This window comes from Urocitellus parryii, chromosome 8, assembly GCF_045843805.1.
Source record: "Urocitellus parryii isolate mUroPar1 chromosome 8, mUroPar1.hap1, whole genome shotgun sequence".
NCBI lineage: Eukaryota > Metazoa > Chordata > Mammalia > Rodentia > Sciuridae > Urocitellus > Urocitellus parryii.
Genome location: NC_135538.1, coordinates 75,543,797 through 75,565,606, shown reverse-complemented (window position 1 = coordinate 75,565,606; position 21,810 = coordinate 75,543,797). Strand labels below are relative to the sequence as shown.

Below are 21,810 nucleotides of genomic sequence, written 5' to 3'. Positions count from 1 at the left end.
GAACAAATTTTTAACATATGCACATGAGATAGAGCACTAATCTCTAGATATATAAAGAACACATAAATCTTAACACCAAACCCACAAATAACCCAATCAATAAATGGGCCAAGGAACTGAACACTTTTCAAAAGAAGATATACACTCGATCAACAAATATATGAAAAAATGTTCAACATCTCTAGCAAGTTAGAGAAATGCAAATCAAAATTACTCTAAGATTTCATCTCACTCCAGTCAGAATGGCAGCTATTAATAATACAAACAACAATAAGTGTTGGCGAAGATGTGGGGGGAAAGGCACATTCATACATTATTGGTGGGAATGCAAATTGGTGCAGCCAATATGGAAAACAGTATGGAGATCCCTTGGAAAACTGGGAATGAAACTGAAGCCAGATTTAAAGTTAGGTAGTCAGTGTAGTTAGGTAAATCGGGTCTAATATCGAGTAAGATCCAAAATAGAGGCCATGTTTAGAATGAATTCTGGGAAAAAGTTGAACAACTCTTGGAATGTTAATGAAGTCCAGGAAAAGTCCAAGGCCCAGAGCCCATCCCAAAGAAGTGTTAATAAACAGCCCCCAGCAAACTTGAAGATGCTGACTCAGAAGTCCTTCCTGACCAGATTACTTCTTTGGCTCACCTGGGCCCCACCCTCGGACCTTCCCACCTACATTCCATCACTGAAAGAACTATAAAAAGGGGAAACAACCGCACTTCCACGGATTCCATCTCTGGGTCCCCTTCTTCCTCCGGGAGAAGTCTTTTCTGCTGTCCTTTAATAAACTTCTAGTTTCCACTCTGACCTTGCCTCAGTGTGCTTCTCTGGTGTTATTCTTCAATATTGGGGAAGCAAGGAGTCTTCACCAGTCAACAGGGGTAACAAAACCACCAGCTGACCCAGCTATCCTACTCCTTGGTCTATACCCAAAGGATTTAAAAGCAGCATACTATAGGGACACGGACACATCAATGTTTATAGCAGCACAATTCACAATAGCTAAACTATGGAACCAACCTAGAGGCCCTTCAATATATGAATGGATAAAGAAACTGTGGTATATGTACACAATGCAATATTATTCAGCATTAAAAGAGAATAAAATCATGGTATTTGCAGGTAAATGGATGGAATTGGAGAATATAATGCTAAGTGAAGTTTGCCAATCCCCAAAAACCAAATGCCCAATGTTTTCTCTGATTTAAGGGTGGGGAGGGCATGGGAAGATTAGATGAACTAAAGATAGGGCAAAGGAAGGGGAGGGATAGGGAAGGGGCATGGGGGTAGGAAAGATGGTGGAATGAGATAGACATCATTACACTAAAACATGTATGAAGACACGAATGGTGCCACATATGTACAACGAGAAATATGAAAAATTTTGCTCTGTATGTGTAATACGAGTTATAATGCAATTTGCTTTCATATATAACAAATGAAAATTTAAAAAGAGATCGTTATATTTTATTTAAAGAGTCACACATTTGTAAAAACTTTCTTTTGTTCTCTCCCCTATAGTGTGGGCAAAACGGTGAAATCCACCTTGACGTAATTTGACATGATCGAAAGGGCTTTATACTCAGTACCCAATGACATCAATATTTGTCTCCTAACTTCACACTGGCCGTCTTGGGACCTTAAGTTATTCATAAAAAAAAAATATTCATAACTCTTTAAATTGTTAAAGAACAAAAATTGTACATCTACTTAAATAATTATTTAAATAATAATTAAAATCTGTTTTCGATTCCTATAAGCCCTTCAAATTCTCCATCAAATTGGGACTTTTCCAGGCGAGTGAAAAATGCCTGCTAAACCCCGTTCCTGGTCTACTCCCCGTGACCGCTTCTCATTAATATACACTGGAGGGCGCTGTAGCACCAACTAGCGTCAGCTGGCACGGAGTGATGGGGGCGGGATCCAGGGCCGTCAACGTCGACGCCGGCGTGGGCGCGCGCAGTGCACACTGGGAGCTGTCACTAGGCCCTTCAGCTCTGGGCCTTCGTGTGGCTGTCGCGGTTGCCAGGAGAGCGGCGCCGGCGGGGAGCGGCCGAGCCCACGGCAGGTAACAGCGTCCCCGCCCCCAGCGCGGTCGCGAGGCTGGCTAGCTGCCTGTCCCGAGCAGCCTCCTCGGCCCAGCTCGTTCTGGAGCCACAGGGATGCCCCGCGGTGTCTGCCTGCTGTGGCGTCGGGGGTGTAGCCGCGGTCCCTCTTGGAGCCGCGACGCCGCCAGCCGCCCTCTGGTTTCCCGGGATTCGGGAGCTGCGCAGGGACCCAAGGGTCAGGGCCAGATGGAGGCGCGAGGGTGGCCCAGGGCAGGGGTGACTAGAGGCGGGGCTGGGGCGTCGGGTGACCTGATCCAAGCCTTGGCGCAGGGGTCAAGCAGTGCGCAAGGCTGGGGAAGAGGTCCCACCTGTGCTGTAAAGGCGCGCCGAGTAGCCTCTTTGTTGGTGGAGTCGAGGCATCGTGTGGTCTGCTTGGTCTGGTGGGTTCTTTTTGAGTAGGGAGGACGAATATCAGTTATGGTCAATGGTCCCAAGTAAGGGGTTAGAAAGGAGTACAGAAGTTTATTAAGAGGAAGCCGGAATAGTCATACGGAAGTTGTTAACAATTATTCACCTTTGATTTCCAAAGTCTTTTGAAGTTGCAACATAACAATAGTTACTTGTTCCTTTTCCTCCATTCTTCTACCCTGAGGGGGCCCGAATGGCTCACAAGTGTTTCTCTCTCTCTCTCTCTTAAGCTAAGTGAGTAGTGTTTTGATTAATCTTACATTATCTTAGAGTTCTATGGAGTTAAAGATAAAGATTGAAAAAGACTGATTTAGAGACTGTAGTTAAAACAATGAAAAACATTTTGGTTTACCACAAAATATAGAAAACATAGGCCTTGAACTACTGAGGAAAGAAATTTGTTTTGATGTTGTTGGCTTTTGATAATGCAGACATAAATTCTTATATTTTAATTTTATTTGTAAATATTAATATAGCCTTCTATGAATAACATGTCAGCATTTTATGTACTAAGTCACTGCTTCATGGCCAACACAAAAGTTTTGTCAAATACAACCACAGGTAGTCCAAGTGCCTTATTTTAGTGATTGCTTTCAGATAAGCCTAATCACTCCTCAGAATTGCTAAACATTAATTAATCCCCAGGCAGACTTCATTATTAGGGACCCAATTTTTAAAAATATTTTTAAAGTTTTTTTATTTGTTGATGGACCTTTATTTTGTTTTATGTGGTGCTGAGAATCAAACCCAGTGCCTCACACATTCTAGGCAAGCACTCTTCCACTGAGCTCTAACCCCAACCCAGGGACCCAATCTTTTGAAGAAATAATTAAAAACACCTTGGTTAATACACAAATCAGAAAACGTGATGATAAAATATAAGATGTAAATTTAATGCTATCAATTAACATTGACTATGCAGTCAAAGGAGTCCCATTTTGTAGTTGAAGTGGAAAGATCTCTGGTCTGAAGATGAAGAGATGAGCTTCAAGTTCTTCATTATACTTTCAACCAGGTGTGATTTCCCTAGGCCTTAGTTTTTGTGGGTTTGTGGGTTGGTTTTGTTTCTTGTTTTTTTTTTTTTTTTTTTTTTTTAGGTGAGGGTGGGAAGTGCTAGGACAGAGCCCAGGAATTCATGCTTTTTATCACTATAATCCATTGTAGACATTCCTTTTTTTTTCTTTGTGTGACTGTGTGTGTGTGTGTGTGTGTGTGTGTGTGTGTGTTTTGCATGTGCTAGGAATCAAATCCATGGCCATGCACATGCTAGGCTTCAGTTTTTGATACTAAAGGGAATTTGGAAAGACCAGGATTTTCTAAACTGATGTTTCCCCTGAACAGGATACAAAGTAATTACTAGGCTTCTTTCTCCTGAAGAATTTTCCATGACAAATGATTTGGGAACTTACTGGATTAAATTTAATTTTGATTTGCTTATAAAGGTGGACTTGTAAAAACTTTTACTGCTATACTTACATGTATATAATCTCCAGGAGAAGGTTATCATAGCATTTCCTAAATTTACCTTGGCAGAAAGCCTGTTTTCTCATGACTGACATGTTAACATCTCTTAAAATATAATTACATAGAAAACCAATTTGAAAATCATTATACTTGAACTGAATCCACTATCAATTGTAAAATTCCATGCATTATGCCTTTTTGTTGTCAATTTAAGCTTTGTAGAGCATAAAGATCTAGTTGCAACTCATTGCTATAACAAAATCATTATATTTTCCATGGTAAAATATTAAGTATGCACACATGTCTCTTGTGAGTCTTAATGCTTTATTTTATGGCAAAAGAGTATCTTCTTTTTTGGTCTATTGATGCTTTTCTTTAACTGTAATTCATTTTTTGAATTTGATTTTTATAGTTTTATTGATTTTATTCAGATTGGCATTTTAAGGTGCCAACAAATAGACTTGTTGATAATGACGATAGTGACATTACTTTTATCATGATGATTTCTCTTTCTAGCTATGAATTCTTAAAACTTAGTATTTAATACCTACATAATTTCAAGAGTTTAGGCCATCAAAGAAAGCAAAGGTTAAAACGAATTGTGAGTCAGTTATTCCTTCCTTCCTTTCTTCCTTCCTTCCTTTCTTTTTTTTTTTTTTTTTTTTTTTGTGGTGCTGGGGATTGAACCCACGGCTTTGTGCATGTGAGGCAAGCACTCTACCTTCTGAGCTATATCCCTAGCCCCATGAGTCAGTTATTTCTAAATTGCATATAAACAGTATACAAGTGTTGAATACAATCTTAAATTGTTTTTCTAAACTATATTAGGTATCATTAGTATATGACCCATGTAGATACTCTGTCTATTCTTTGTTAACTTTATTATGGGTTAGTGCTATCAATGTATAGATTTGTTTGAGGGGAGGGGTGGGAATAACATTTAATTTTAATAGATAAATCTTAAATCCAATAAGTTCTCTCCTTGAAATAAAACTAATATGTAGAACTATAAGACTAATATTTTTCTATTGTAAAGCTAATTGCTAATAGCTTTAATTGAGAATTGTTATATGAAAATAAATGCTTTTGATTCAAAGTTGTGATTTCCCTTTTCTCTTTATTGCATTTATCTCCTCCTTCTCAAGCTCTCTAAGCCTGAAACCTCAGTGACATTTCATTGTTTATATCAAAGATAGTATCAAATTTATTGAGAATAAACTTACATACAATAGTATGCACCCATTTTATGGTACATTTCAATCTATGAGCATGTAGCCACCACCAGAACCAGGATTTAGAATGTGCCAACAATCATGCCTATACTGTTATATTTTGCTTTCTTAAAATTCTTACCATATCTAAATTATAGCTGTCTTTCAAGTCCTAGCTAAAAATGCCACCTTTTCTGTGGATATATTAATTACCTTATTTTGAAATAATTTCCTCCTGTTCTGACTTTCTTATATATATTTTAAGTATTCTTTTCTGTCTTTCACAATAGCTAAACCAATGACATACATTTAGAAAGCACTTGTTATCCAAAAGAATTTCTGAAGCTTAAGTCATTGTTATATCATCTTCCAGATTTTAACCATATTTGCATACTTCCTATATACCATTTCCTTACATCAATGTGATTATGAAAATTATCTTTCAAATAAACTTGAAATAACTATGAATTAAAAGCAGGTAGCATTTGCCATAAACAGAAGGTTAGATACATTGGTAAAAATAATGAAAACAAAACATTGTTAGTTTCTAGCTAGAAACTATTGCTCTCTAAGGGCTCTAAGCCTGAGACTCTGTTCATTGTTTAAAAGGGAGTCTAGCCAGAATTTCAATGGTGTTGATAATATCCTAGCACCAAACTTGCGACTTTCTTCTTAATTCAGTTAGAGGAATTGAACAAGAATGAAGAGGGAGTAACTTTCTCACTTGAGTATCACTTAGCACAGTCCTCTTATTCAATGGAATCATCTTCCATCTTTTTGGTGGCCCAAAGTTTGAGATAATGAGGTTTTGAAAATTCCTTGGAATTCTACCTGTGCAATCCAGAATCCAGAAATAAAGTGTTATTGTAAATTTAAAAGTGTACTATAGTGGCTCAGGAAGCTGAGGCAGGAGGAGTTGCCAGCTTCAGCAAAAGCAAGGCACTAAGCAACTCAGTGAGACCTTGTCTCTAAAAAAATACAAAATAGGGCTGGGGATGTGGTTCAGCGGTCAAGTGCCCCTGAGTTCAATCCCTGGTACCCCCAAAAAAGTATTATAATTAACTTATTAAAATACAGTACAAAGTTGAAAACTTAATATTGAATCAGAAGTGTTTACTCTTTCAAAATTGTCCTTAATGCTGGGTGTGGTGGTGCACGCCTGTAATTCCAGAGGCTCAGGAGACTGAGACAGGAGGATCATGAGTTCAAAGTCAGTCTCAGCAAAGGTGAGGTGGTAAGCAATTCATTGAGAGCATATAAAAACTGTTTTTAAATAAAATACAAAATTGGGCTGGGGATATGGCTAAGTGGTTAAGTGCCCCTGAGTTCAATATCCAGTACAAAAACAAATGCCCTTAATGTTAGTAATGTTACTTGTATAAATGCAACCCTAGCACTTTATTGTTATTAAGGTGCATTTTATATATAAAACCTAATCTAAAAGAATAAGTCAGAATCACTGGGAATCTTTTATTAGATGAAATGATAACTATTGATTTAGGAGTGATGGAATATTAATAGTTTATCTGGCAAAGCTCCTATGTGAGTAGATAAAGGTAATAAAAAGAATCTCCTATCTCCTTTACTTCAATCTCTGGTCATGTAAATTTTATATAGCCTTGTTTTCATACTTCATCTTGCCAGAGACATCTTTAGTGTTTTTTCTTCAGAGATAATGACAAATTTTCCTCTCTCATAGAAGGAATTTCATGTAATTAGGCAGGAATATAAGTTTCCTGAACTTCCATTGTATATAATACATCTTATGTTTCAAGTTGTTGTTATTATTTGCAGGAATATATAGAGATTTTGAGCCTAAAGTTTACTGTTATTTTGAGTTCATCACAAGGAGCTCAGTTAAGTAAACCATTAGTTTGGTATTACTGTTTTAAAGAAAAAAAAACTGAGTGATGATAATAAGTTTATCAGTACACACAATGGTTTGCTACTCAACAAGAAATTAGATTGCTATTGATCTGAGGTTCTGGGTACAACTTCTAACAGAAAGTTAGAAAAGAGCTATTTAGAATCCATACTGTTCATTGCATAATAGAGTCCTCCCCAACTAAGTAGTTTGTTTATTGTTTTTTACTGTAAAATAAAGTAGAAGTCTAGCAGCAATGCAGAGAAAATGTCATTATTAAGGAGTGACAACTGACTAATCAGAAAAAGTATGAAAGCATAGCAGTCTTAGTCCTTTGAATTATACAGGTAAAATGGCCCTACATTTTTCAGTTGCTTTTGTTTATGAAAAGGTGCTATAAAATATCAGCTATCTGAAATCCTTAGAATATGTTATTCTCATTCAATTTTCCAAATACATGTTCTAGAGTTTTTTATATACCACAAATGCCATCCCAGACCACTGATTATGTTTTTTGTTTGTTTTTATATGATCTAACTGGCACAGTGACTTTTCCATACATTGACATGTCTTTAACATTTTGTGTCTCAATTTTCAAATTTCCTGAAAAGAAGTTTTTCTCTTCCTAACAAAAAAAGTAAAATGTAGTACTTACTTTAAATTCATCTCTGGTCACTTTTGTAAAAAAATATGTATATTTAAATTACATGCATATTGTATACAGTGTTACCACCATTTAGGAGTTTACCTCTGGATCTGAAAGAGGGGTTCCAGCAACATAATCATTTTTACAGCATCTATCACTGCAAGGCTGTCTTCAAAGCACTATGCTCCAAGCCTACCTGGTTCTATAACTTGATGATTTCAATTTTATAAAATCTGATAACTACTGTTTATACAGTGTCTATTTAAGTTATAGAAGTTTTTCAAAGGAAAGTATTATTTGAGAATAAACTTTTTCATGTATTGCTGTGTAATAAGTTATCTCAGATTGTAGTGATTTCAAACAATTATTTCACAGTTTGTCAGAAGGGAAGAGGGAGTTATTTGACTGTGAAGTTCTAGCTTAAGTTTTTATGAGGTTGCAGTCTGACATTGGCCAGAGCTGCGGGCATCTGAACGTTTGTTTAGGATTGGAGAATCTACTTCCACAGCACCTTGCTCATGTGTTTAGCAAGTTCAGGCAGTTGGTGGGAAGTCTCAGTTCAATATCTTTTGAATATTCTTTTCAAATTTACAATGAGTAGTATAGATATTGCATGTTGAGAAATATGTACTGCTTATTATTTAGTCACATTCATACTCTGGCTTCTATTGATCCTCATTTCTGATATTCACACCCTTGTGCAGTTCTTTCCCACACAAAATTACTGCTGACCTGTCTGAATAAGTAGAATACTAATGAAATCAAAGTAAAAGACATTGCAGCTTCCACTTCGATATTTCTTACGTCACCCATTCTGGGGCAAACTATCTTCTATGTTATACGGACTCCATGAACCTAGTTTCTGAGTTCAGCACTTAAGATATAGATCTTAATTTTCAGTTATTATGTGATGAACAGAGGAAATGTCATAAATTGCATAGCTACTACTTCATGTTCTTTAGGTATATCATTCATTCACTCATCTAAATTTTAAACTTATTACCATAAGTAGGGAATAATTCATGTGACTTTAAAAGTATTCAAAGTATGTAGTGAAAAGGCTGCTTCTACCTTGCCTTCATCTACCCAGTTATTACCTATCCCTCAGAAGGTAATGAGATTCATTATTCTTGTTTATTCTTTTTAGAGACAGATCATGCATATGCAAATTAATGTATATTTCCCTCTTTTATATAAATGAGAGCATATTATAAGCACTATCTTGCATCTTGCTTTTTTTAGTTTGTGTATCTTGAACATTTTCAAAATCAGTGCTTAAATTTTATTTATCCTTTTTTTACCAGCTGAGCATGTTCTGTTTCATCATTCAATTTTTGTAATGTTTATTGATTATTCAGTATTATTCAAGCACTTTTCAAGGGGCAAGGGATGTGGAAGCTTTAATAATAGATTAAGCCTTTCTGTCATAGGAATTATGACCCCTGAGGATCACAATTAAATTGCAATAAAACAAAGTAACTTCTAGGACAGAAGAAGTAGAGTATGTAACGGACATTCATAGGAAGGAGGTATATATCTGACCAGATAAAATTTCTCAAGTGGATAAAATCTGAGGCCTGAATGCTGAGTAGGTATTAGCCAGATAAGTTGAAATGTAAACAGAAGGAATAAAGGTAAACTATTAATAAATGACTATAAAAACATATTACAAAGTTACCATAATCTAAACAGTGTGATAGATCAATGAAATAGGAGAACTCCTAAATAAGCTTGAATGTGTGTAGTCAAATGGTCGTCAACAAGGGTGCATGTCCACCCAACAGGGAATGAACAGTTCTTCAAACAAAAGCAATGGGAAAACAGGATATCCACATGCAAAAGATTGAAATTAGACTCTTATACTATATACAAAAATTAACTCTAAATGTTTAAAGAATTAAACATAAGACCTAAAACTATAAAACTCATTTAAGATTTTCATGACATTGAGCTCTGTGATGATCTCTTGGATGTGACAGTGAAAGCAAAAATAGGCAAATAGAACATAGCAAACTTAATTTTGTGCATGAAAGGACACAACAGTGAAAAGACCTGAGGCTAATGCTCATACATAAAGAACTCCTACAACTCAATAATAACAACAAAACCCAGTTTTAAAATAGACCAAGGACTTAAATAGAATGGACATATTTCCCAAGATGATAAATAAATGGCCAGTAAACTAACAAAATACTCAAAGTTGCTGGACATGATAGTGCACAGTTGTGATCCCAGCAACTCAGGAAGCTGGAGCAGAAGAATTGCAAGTTTCCAAGTTTAAGGCCAACTTCTGCAACTTAGGGACTCCTCTCCCATATCTCAAAATATAAAAAGGGTTATTGATGTAGCTCAGTGGTAGAGCACCCCTGAGTTCAGTCTCCATTACCAGGAAAAAGACAGGGACAATGCAAATAAAAATCACAGTTACCCCTTACACCGATTAAGAGGGCTACTATAAAAGCAAAACAACAAAATAACAAACATTTGTAAATATGTAGAGAAATTAGAAGTTCCTGTGTGCTGTTAATAAGGATGTAAAATGGTGTAGTTCCTATGGAAAACATTATTATAGTTCCTCAAAAAAATTAAAAATAAAAGAACCCTATGATCGTGGAATCCCATGTTTGGATATATATCCAAAAGAATTGGGAGCAGAATCTTGAGAGAGTTGCATACCCACGTTCATAGCAGCAATATTCACAATAATCAACAGGTGAAAACAGCCTAAATGTACATTGATAGATAAATGCATAAGCAAAAGACAGTATGCGTGTAGAGTGGAATATTATTCAGCCTTTTTGAGAATTTCCTTCCTTTTACAGGAAGGAAAAGGAAGGAAATTCTGACATGTATTACAACATAAATGAATCTTGAGGACATTATGCTAAATGAAACAGGATAGTCATAATGAAAAGACAAATACTGTATGGTCCACTTATATGAGATATCTAACATAGTCAAATTCATAAAAACAGAAAGTAGAATGATGGTTGCTTGAAGCTTGGGGAGAAAAAAAATGGGGAATGTTTAATGGAAAGTTTCGGTTTTACAAGAACAAACAGTTATGAAGATTGACTGCACAATAACTTGAATATACTTAACACTATTAGACCATGTATGTAATTGACCTATCAGTGATGTTTGCAGGTTTCACCAAAATGTATGAAACTTATTTGAAAATTTTATTTTCTGAACTATTATTTTGACCCTACCTAATGATCAACTCTCATGAATTACATCTCTGTGCCAGGAAGAAAAAAAGAACTGTCTTATTAGGTCTTATAAATCATACTTTGGATGCTTAATGATAACTAAGATCTGATCTCATGGAGATTATGTTGTTTTCTCACTCTGTATCTTCACCTGAGAGGCTTTAAAGTAAGACACAAGACTTAGTACAAGCATAATGAAGTTTATTAGAAGAGAAAGAAGTGGGGTGAAGCACCCTTCAGGGAGAGAGTGGGTCCTCTCTGAGAGGAGAGCAGACTACTCACTTCATTGTGCCCCAGATTTTATTAAGGTAGGAGAGGGATTGCACAAGTATCACCTCTTGGCTCTGGATTGACAAACTACATTAACCAACAACCTATGAGCAATTCTTGGTCATCTTCACCTGGGTGACAAATCCTAATTGGAACTGGTTTTACAGAATTTATGGTCAGTGGGCTCCAGTATTAATCATCCTATTTTTCTGGTCTGTGACTCTGGTCTGTATTGTTTGTATAGGATCTTCTTTAACAATTAGACTCTTTTGAGCAAACCTACTCTTGCCCTTTGGTTCCCACCCCCTGAATTCATCTATCTTCCTCCAGTGATGTAAGAGCTAAGGCAAGGGTCCTGAAATAGCCATCTTGTCAGACCTCATGGTAACACTGAAGCAGGGCTATTGATTAACCAGTTTGTTCTGTACCAAGTATTCTTGATCCACTATTCATGTCTAAGTGCTACCTAACATTTAATAGTAGACCTATAAACTGAAGCATACTTCTGCTCTACCAGGAATTTCACAACTGTCCTGTGCATCCTAAATTTGGGAACCATCTCACCTATAATGCTCTTTTGGGGTGCACATCCTAACCTGCAGTATCTCTAGGATTTCATTTCACTTGGAAGCATATTTTTACTTCTTCAGAATTATTTTGTCAGGGGAGTACATTGTCCTTTTGTTAATAATGTATGTATTTCCCCCTTGCCATCTGATTGATTGAATTAGAATCAGTGCTTTACAGAGCATTAAAGAACAAAACCCCCTTCCATATCTTAATTAATTATTTTACCTTTGATTGAATTAGAATCAGTGCTTTACAGAGCATTAAAGAACAAAACCCCCTTCCATATCTTAATTAATTATTTTACCTTAGATTTTAGTTTAACCTAAGCACTATCAGTACTGAGCAGTCAGCTATTTGGATTTTTCAGAGTTGAGTTTTGACCCCTGTACTTAAACTGGGGACTTAGGAAGAAGGATAAAACAGTATGTACTTGCATAAATTATAGTGTTTTGTTTTGTTTTGTTAGAAAAATGCAGTAGAAAAAGAAAGCACTGTCACTAAAACAAAAAGTCTAAATAGCTTGAACAGGCTTTTGGAAAATGAATAAGCAGAGAGAGAGTATTCCAGAAAAAAGAATTAAGAGATGTGGGAAAAGTACTTCAGAAAGATACTGATTAAGGGCCAGTCTCAGGAGTCAGCCTGCTAGATATCTTCCTGGTTCTTCTTACTCTTTGAAGAACCTCAGACACTAATTTCTTTATATGTGTATATGAATTCATGAGTTTATCTCCATCATGGATTTGATGTGAACATTACATGAATAATTTATATGGAAAGGTTTAGCATACTACCTGACACAGAATAATTAAGTCAGCTTCAGTCTAATTATTATCATCATCATCATCTTGAATATTGTATAGACAGGGGTTTATATGACTAGTGTGTTTTGTGGGCAGAATGATAATTTCTAACTCATGGATATGTGTTACATAGCTATTTGCCATTTGATTCTTAAAGTAGAATCCTAGTTACCTGTTAATTAATGATATAGGTGAATTTACATTCAGTTTTCTATTTTCTAAATCACTTTTTTCATATTGCTTATGTGTATTAAAAATCACAGAATTTTAAGATGTTTGATTAGTACATTTAGTTATACATTATAGTGGGGTTTGTCAAAGACATAACCATGCAGGCATGAACATAATTTGTTCCATTTCAGTCCCCAGTACTTCCTTTTTTCCTTCTCTTCCTACCTCTTCCTGTTCCCCTTCCTCTACTCTACAGGTCTTACTTCTGTTTATTTTTTTAATTGGTGCTTTATAGATATAAATAAAGGTGAAATTCATTGTGGGATATTCATATATGTACATAGGATAATTTGTACATATATTTTACTCCACCATTCCTCCCTTTCCCATCCCTCTTCCCTCCCCTTTAATCTCCTTTCTCTTCTCCTCTAATCTCCTCTCTATTTTCATGGCATCTAACCCTCTTTAATTGCTCTAGCTTTTCCATATGAAAAAAAAATTGACTCCTCACTTTGAGTCTGGCTTATTTCACTTAGCATGATGTTCTCTAGTTCCATCCATTTACCAGCAGATGCCATAATTTCCTTCTTTATGGATGAGTAAAACTCCATTGTGTAGATATATACCATGTTTTCTTTATCTATTCACCTGTTGATGAACACCTGAGCTGGTTGTGTAACTTCACTGTTGTGAAATGCACTTCTATAAACATTTGCATTTCTATATGACTATAGTATGCCTATTTTAGTTCTTTTAGATGAATACCAAGGAGTAGGATACCTTGGTCATATGGTGGTTCCATTCCTAGTCTTTGAAGGAATCTCCATACTGCTTTCCAGGTTGGTTGTACTAATTTGCTATCCTACCAATAATACATGAGTGTACTTTTCCCCCACATCCTCACCAGCATGTATTACTATTTGAAGTGTTTCTAATTGCCATTCTAACTGGATTAAGATGAAATCTCAATGTAGTTTCCACTTGCATTTCTCTGATTGCTAGGTATGTTGAACATTTTTCATATATTTGTTAGCCAATTGTGTTTGTTTTGAGAAACATCAGTTTAATTCTTTGGCCATTTATATATTGAGTTATTTTGGTTTTGTTGTTGTTTTTGAGTTTTATGTATTCTGGATATTAATACCCTGTTGGAGGAGTAGTTGGAAAAATTTTTCTCCCTTCTACAGGCCCTCTCTCCTCATTATTGTTTCCTTTGCTATGCAGAAGCTTTTTAATTTGATGCTGTGCCACTTATTGATTCTTGGTTTTATTTCTTTAGCTTTAGGAGTCTTGTTAAGGAAGTCATTGCCAGTAGCAATATGTCAAAATGTTAACTTTGTTTTTTTTCTAGCTGTTTCTGCTCTAATTATTAGATCTTTGATCCACTTTGACTTGACTTTTGTGTAGGGTGAGAGGTAGCAATTCTTCTACATATGGACATCCAAATTTCAAAGCACCATTTGTTAAAAAGACCATCTTTTCTCCAATATATATTTTTGGCACCTTTTTCAAGTATCAGCTGACTATATCTATGTGAATTTGTCACTGTGTTTTCTGTTCTACTATCTTCATGTCTGTTTTAATGTCAGTACCATACTTTTTATGTCACTAAGCTCTATAGTATAATTTGAGGTCAGGTATTTTGATGCTTCCATTTGTTCCATTTTAGTCTCTCTTTTTGTTTAGTATTGCTTTGACTATTCTGTGTCTTTTATTCTTCCAAATGAATTTAAGGACTTCTTTCTACCTCCAACCCCCACTCTGCCCAGTTTCCATGAAGAATGTCTCTTGCATTGAATGGGGATTGCATTTAATCTATAAAACCCTTGTGGTAATATGACCATTTTGAAAATATTACTTCTGCCTCTCCAAGAACATGGGAGGTCTTTTACTCTTTTAAGATTTGCTTCAATTTTTTTCTTCAGTGTTTAATAGTTTTCTTTGTAGAGATCTTTCACCTTCTTAGTAAGATTAATCCCAAGGTTGTTTTTAAAGGTTATTGTAAATAGAATAGTTTTCCAGTATTCTTTCTCAGAAAATTCTTTATTCTAAAGGAAAGCTATTGATTTATAAATTTGATCTTGTATTCTGCTACTTTGCTGAATTTGTTTATCAGCTCTAGAAGTTTTCTGGTGGAGACTTTTTCTTTGAGGGGTTCTCTTCTAGATATAGAATCATGTTATCAACAGATTTTTGACTTCTTTTTTTTCCTATTTTTATTCCTTTAATTCCCTTCTCTGGCCTGGGTAGCATTTAAAAATTGTATTATAAGAATAGTGAGAGGGGACATTTTTATCTTGTTCCTGATTTTAGAGAAAATGCACTCAATTTTTCGCCATTCATTATGATGGTAGCTTTGGGTTTGTCATATATAGCCTTTATAATGTTGAGGTAAGTTCCTTTATCCCTAGTTTCTCCTATGCTTTTAACATCAGTGAGTGTTGGACTTTGTAAAAAGTGTTTTCTGCATCTATTGAGATGATCATGTGATTCTTGTTCTTAATTGTGTTTATGTGGTGAATTACATTTATTGATTTGCATATGCTGAACCAACCTTGCATCCCTGGGATGAAATCCACTTGATCATAGTGTACTATCTTAAAATATTAGAAAACTGCATTAAAAAATCAACTCAAAATGAATCTAAGAGGGACTGTGGTTGTGGCTCACATGTAAGTTACTGGATTTGATCCTCAGCACCACATAAAAATAAATAAACAAAGATATAAAAAAATCTAAGACTTAAATGTAAGACCCCAAACAAAGAAACTACTAGAAGACAACATAGAAAAACACTTCGGGGCAGTGACCTTGGCAAAAAATTCTTTGAGTGAAAATTCAAAAGCACAAGCAAAAAAAGCAAAAACTGACAGATGAGAGTACATCAAACTAAAAATCTCTTGCACAGGAAAGGAAATAACAGAGTTTAGAGACAGTCTGTAAAATGGAAGAAAATATTTGCAAACTGTTCATTTGACAAGAGATTAATATCCAAAATATGAGGTATTTAACATCAAAAACAATCACATTTTAAAATAGACAAATGAGCTCAGTGTGGTGGCATATACCTCTAATCCCGGCATCTCAGGAGGCTGAGGCAGGAGGATCACTAGTTGAAAACCAGCCTCAGCAATTTAGCAAGGACCTAACCAACTTAGCAAGACCTTGTCTCAAAATGAAAATATATGATATGGAATTACACTGGTTGTGTATTCATTCATATATGAACATAGGAAAGTTATGTCCAATTCATTCTACTGTCTTTCCCATTGCTGTCTGCTTTCCACCTATTCCCCCTGTCCAATTTGGTGAAACTTCACCCCCCACCACCACCTAGGGTGAGTCAGCATCTGCATATCAGAGAGAACAATCAGCCTTAGGGTTTTGGGGGGACTGGCTTATTTCACTTAACTATAGTCTCCAGTTTCATCCATTTACCTTCAAATGACATAATTTCGTTCTTCTTTATGGCTGAGTAATACTCCATTGTGTGTATGTACCACATTTCCTTTATTCATTCATCTGTTGAAGGGCACCTAAGCTGGTTTCATAGCTATTGTGAATTGCTGTGCTGCTATGAATATTAATTTGACCACATCACTATGGTAAGCTGATTTTTAAGTCCTTTGGGTACATGCCAAAGAGTGGAATAACTAGGTCAAATGGTGGTTCAATTCCAAGTTTTCTGAGGCATCTCCATACTGCTATCCAGAATGGTTGCACCAATTTGCAGTCCCACCAGCAATGTATGAGTGGACCTTTCCCCCCACATCCTTGCCAGCATTTGTTTTTGTTTGTATTCTTAATAATTGCCATTCTGACTAGAGTGAAATGGAATCTCAGTGTAGTTTTAATTTGCACTTTTCGAATTGCTAGTGATGTTGAACATTTCTTCATATACTTGTTGACCATTTATATTTCTTCTTCTGTGAAGTGCCTCTTTAGTTCCTTTGCCCATTTATTGATTGGGTTACTTGTTTTTGTTTTGGTGTTAAGTTTTTTGAATTCTTTGTATATACTGGAGATTAATGCTCTATCTGAGATGCAGGTGGCAAAGATTTTCTCCCATTCTGTAGACTTCATGTTCTTGATTGTTTCCTTTGCTGTGAAGAAGCTTTTTAGTTTGATACCATCCCATGTATTGATTCCTGATTTTACTTCTTGTGCCTTAGGAGCCTTGTTGAGAAATTCAGTTACTAAGCTGACATGATGATATTTGGGCCTACTTTTTTCTTCTAGTAGTCACAGGGTCTCTGGTCTAAATCCTACCTCCTTGATCCACTTTGAGTTGAGTTTTGTTCAGGGTGAGAGAAAGGAGTATAATTTCATTTTAATGCATATGGATTTCCAGTTTTCCCACACCATTTGTTGAAGAGACTATCTTTTCTCCAATGTATATTTATGAGATAACTGTATTTATTTGGTTTGATTAGACAGCAGGGGTCTAATCTCCAATTGAATGCAGATCTTAACATAATCATCATCATCTCAATGGCTTGCTGGTGTCACCTTTCAACCAAAAATGCCATGCATCATTCCTACTTGGCTATGGCTCTCAGCACCCAGCTAGTATAGAAATCTTTAAAAATAAACTAAAAATAGATCCACCATATCATACAGTGATCACACTATTTGCAGTATATCCAAAGGAAAGAGTGAATTATGTCAAAGCAGTTAACTGACTTTTCATGTTAATTCAGGACTACTCACAATGAGAAGATAAGAGAATCAATCTAGGTGTCCATTGACTGAAAAATGGATAAAGAAAATGTGGTAGACATGCACAATGGAATTTAACTCCGTCATAGAAAATCCTGTCACTGGCTGCAACTTGGATGAGCCTGGGAGACAGGATATGAATTAGGCAGAGAAAGACAACTACCGTGTGTTCTTATTTACATGTGGAAGCTAAGAAAAAATTGACTTCATGGAAGTCAAGAATGGAATAGTAGTTTCCAGAGGTGGAGGGTATGGCACCGGCAGGGGTGGTAAAGGGGATTGCTAGCAGGTAATCAGATATAGGGGTGCAGATGGATAGGGAAAATAATTTCCAATATTCTGTAGCACAGTAGGAATACAAATGTGCTATACCCAGTTACTTGAAAAAAGAGAGGACCTATTTATTTTCTTAAGCAGAATCATGTAAATGTTCTTACAGAACCATGTAAATAGTATACTTAGCAATTAATTGTATTTTGCAAGAAAACTAGTAGAAAAGATTTTGAGTGTTCCTAACACAAAGAAATGATAAATGCTTAAAGTGATACATATGGCAGTTACCCTGATAATGATTATTGCACATTGCATTCATGTATTGAAATACCATTGTACCACATAAATATGCACAATTATTAACAATTAGAAATAAAAGCATGGGGAACTTTAAAAGATTTGCATGTAATTAATTTTGAAATTACCATGTGTCATAATAATATGGATGTATCACACTTCATAATATACCTTATTTTCTTTCACAAAAGTCAGAATAATATTACATCTTCCACATTTACATAGTTCTGCTTAAGAAAATGAATAGGTCCTTTCTTTTTTCAAGTAACTGGGTATAGCACATTTGTGTAGGTGTTCTTAGGTGAATCTGTTAGTTTTTTAACGTACTTAACAGCCATATGAATATAATCTAATAAAGGAGTGAGGTCAAGTGTGGCTACAGTGGTTAGGAAGAGTGGTAGTGTGCTTTTTCCACCAAGTTTTTCTCTGAGAAAACAAACCAAAATGGTTTGTGAACTCTGTTGGCATTAACAGATTATTCAAAATATATTTGAAGAGCCAAATGTGTTGGCTCATGCTTGTAATCCCAGCTACTTGGAAGGCTGAGGCAGGAGGATAAAAAATTCAAGGCCAGCCTAAGCAACTTAGTGAGAGACTGTTTGAAACTAAAATTTTAAAAGGGCTTGAAGTGTATCTCAGAGTACTTGCCTAGCATGCTGAAGACTCTGGATTCAGTCCTTAATACAGTGAAAAAGAAAAAAAATATTTAAGGGCCTATGAGTATCAGCCACTATTATGGGACTGCTGATACAAGAATGAACTAGTCAGATAAAGCTCCTGACCTCATAGCTTTTGCATTTCATTAAGAGATGATAAATAACAAACAAACAAACAAACAGAACAATTTCAGACTGTTAACAAGAGCAAGCAAAGAAATCACATAATATTTTAGGTAGATGATAAGAGTATGGGCCTGGCTCAGGCTTAGATTGATCAGAAAAAGCTTCTCTGAGGTTTTGTTATTACTGGAGTATGGGAATTAATTTGTCATATAAAAACTTGACCTAAATTCTGCAGAGGATAGCACTTATAAAATGCCTACAATACAAAATTTTTGGTGTATTTAAGTTTGGCTAGTCTTAGCTCAGAGGAAAGTCATTGATAGGTGTTGAACAAAGGAATGACAGGATATGATTTTAAAAGATCTCTGACTTCTCTGTGGAAGAGAGATTATAGAGGCTCAGGAATAGAAGTGAAATTTAATAGTGTGCTAAAGTTAGTTTTAACTGGTTAGAATAATAGAAGAAGAAAGGTGGTGGTTGTAAATTTAGGACACAGCAGTTAATAGATGCTGTTTAAAGTTATAGCTAGAGGAAATAACCTTTAGGAAATTTAGGACACACCAGTTAATAGATGTTGTTTAAAGTTATAACTAGAGGAAATAACCTGTAGGAGAGATTATTGACTGAGCCTTGAAGTACTTCAGCATTTAAAACTGAATAGAAGAGCCAACATAGACTGAAAGAGTGGCTAAAAGATAGGAACCTACCTTGAGAGTGAAGAGCCCTGGAATCCAAGAACAAAGTGTTGAATACTGCTGAGGAGTAAGATGAGAAGCTGCAGAACTGACTGTTGGCTTGGCTAATGCAGATCACTGGTGATCTTTTACATGTGGTATCCTGGAAGGACAGTACCATAAGGCATATTTTTGAGCTGACTGAAGAATGAATAGGAGATAAGGAAATGAAATAGTGTGGAGAAATGTTTCAAGAAGTTTTACTGTGAGAGAAGAGAGAAATGAGTTGGTAGAGAGCCTGGGAAAATCAAAGGAAGACTGTGGATTTCAGGTTTTCACCTTGGAAAGTTCCAGGACTTATAGGTAGGGTAATAAGGAATGATAGGCCATAGAGAGTGAGCAACTGGTATTGAAGAAAAGTGAGCTAATGAGGAGTCCTTGAGAAGGCAAGCAGTGATGAACTCCAGAATACAGAAAGGGGTAGGTCTTCACTTCCTTTATTTCTCACAAGAGGAGATAAAGTAGAGAATATGGGTATATAAGTGACGATAGGTTGTAGATTTCCTAGAGGGAAAGTAAGAACATTCCTTTGGCTTCTGTTTCCTTAATTATATCTTGTTTTGTTTCTTTGGAGAAGAGATCTCACTGTGTTACCTAGGCTGGCCTTGGACTCCTGGACTCCAAGGATCCTCTGCCTCAGCCTCATGAGTAGCCAGAACTACAGGTGTATATCACTACACCCATCCCTTATATTTGAAGCTAGATCTTTAGCAGGGATGGAGAGAGTTTTGAGAAAAGAAGTTATGAAATAATTGTCAGAAAGGTAAATTTGCTAAGGAAGCAATGATGAGCACCTCTTTAAGATGTGTGTTTCTCAGTTTAAGTACAGCCAATCAGCCTTGTTATGTGAATTTTCTCCAATGTTATGAGTTGGTTAAATAAATGATTTGCTAAAGATTGTTTACTGACAGTGTCAATATTGAACTCAGAATTTTTTAACAAAATGAAATAGACTTAATAACTGTCACATTAACTTGTCAGATGGTAACAAGAACTAAATGATGATTTTTCACTTAGTCAAAAACATTTGGAAAGAACATCTACTTAATGTATAGCTTTTTTCTTCTTTTTCATAATCAACAGAGTTTTTTTCCCCTTGTTGCTCAATGGTTGGTGGTAATACATTCATTTATATTTTGGGCATGTGCTAATTAAAAACACTTACTCCTAGATATATCTTTAGAATTGATTAGTGAATATTTCTTTCTCTCTTCCTCCTTCCTCTCTCTCATGCAAAGGAGACAGGAAGAGGAGGTTTCAATGAGTGACAAAATAGCCAAAGTGTCTTTGTGTGCCAATTATGAAATAAGGTCTATTCACTTTTTATAACCATTTATGCAGAACTTTCTGAAATTCAGATGCTCTGATGCAGTATTTCTTATTTAAATTTTAGCTTTTTACACTGTCAAATTGAAACAAATCTGTACTTACCTGATAATTTTCATAGGGCCTGATTTGCCCTGAGATATAGATGCTTTTTTATTTTTCAGTAAATAGCTATTTTGCTTGGGTTTTGTATTTGAGAGCTACAACACTACATAAATCATGTTTTATGAAAATTCACATCCACTTTACTTGAGTTATAAGTCTGGAGGAAGGAAATGCAACTAAATTGTAAAATGCAACAGTAGATGAAGTCAGAAAAGCTATTAATGGCCCCTGGAAGAAAGATTGCAAATTCCATTTTGATTTTCTTGTTTCACTTTAAAAAAAATAAACAGATTACAATTTTTTATTTATTTCAAGTTTCCTAGTCTTAATCCATTTTATGTTGCTATAACTGAATACCGTAGACTGAGTAGTTTATTTTATTCTTTTTAGTTATAAATGATAGTAGAGTCTGTTTTGATATATTTATACAAACAGGAAATATATCTTATTCTAATTAGAATCCCATAGACTAAGTAATTTATAAAGAATAAAAGTTTGTCATTCATGTTTTACATATGGGAGGCATTTTAAAATATAGGAATAGTTATTTCCCAAAAGGTTATTCTTAGAAAGAAAACAGAAATAAAAGGCATTATGAAATATTTTTAAAAAAGAATAAAAGTTCATTCAGGGTTGGGGCTGTAGCTCGGTGGTAGAACACCTGCTTCACATGTGTGGAGGCACTGAGTTCAATCCTTAGAACCACATAAAAATAAAGAAATAAAAATATTGTGTTCATCTACAACTAAAAAAAATATTGAAAAAAAAAAAAGTTCCTTCAGCTCATGGTTCTAGATGCTGAGAAGTTACCAGAACTTTATGGACTTCTTTCCCAAAGAAATCACAACCAAT

The 21,810-nt window shown here is 35.4% G+C and overlaps 1 protein-coding gene across 1 annotated transcript in view; it reads left to right on the top strand.

Annotated features, from left to right (window-relative positions):
- The first annotated feature begins 1,982 nt into the window (after positions 1-1,982).
- Positions 1,983-21,810, top strand: part of Dop1a (DOP1 leucine zipper like protein A) — a 105,124-nt gene continuing 85,296 nt past the window's right edge. The window contains exon 1 of the mRNA XM_077801472.1: positions 1,983-2,066. The gene's annotated coding sequence lies outside the window, so the exon portion shown is untranslated. The remainder of the gene's footprint in view (positions 2,067-21,810) is intronic.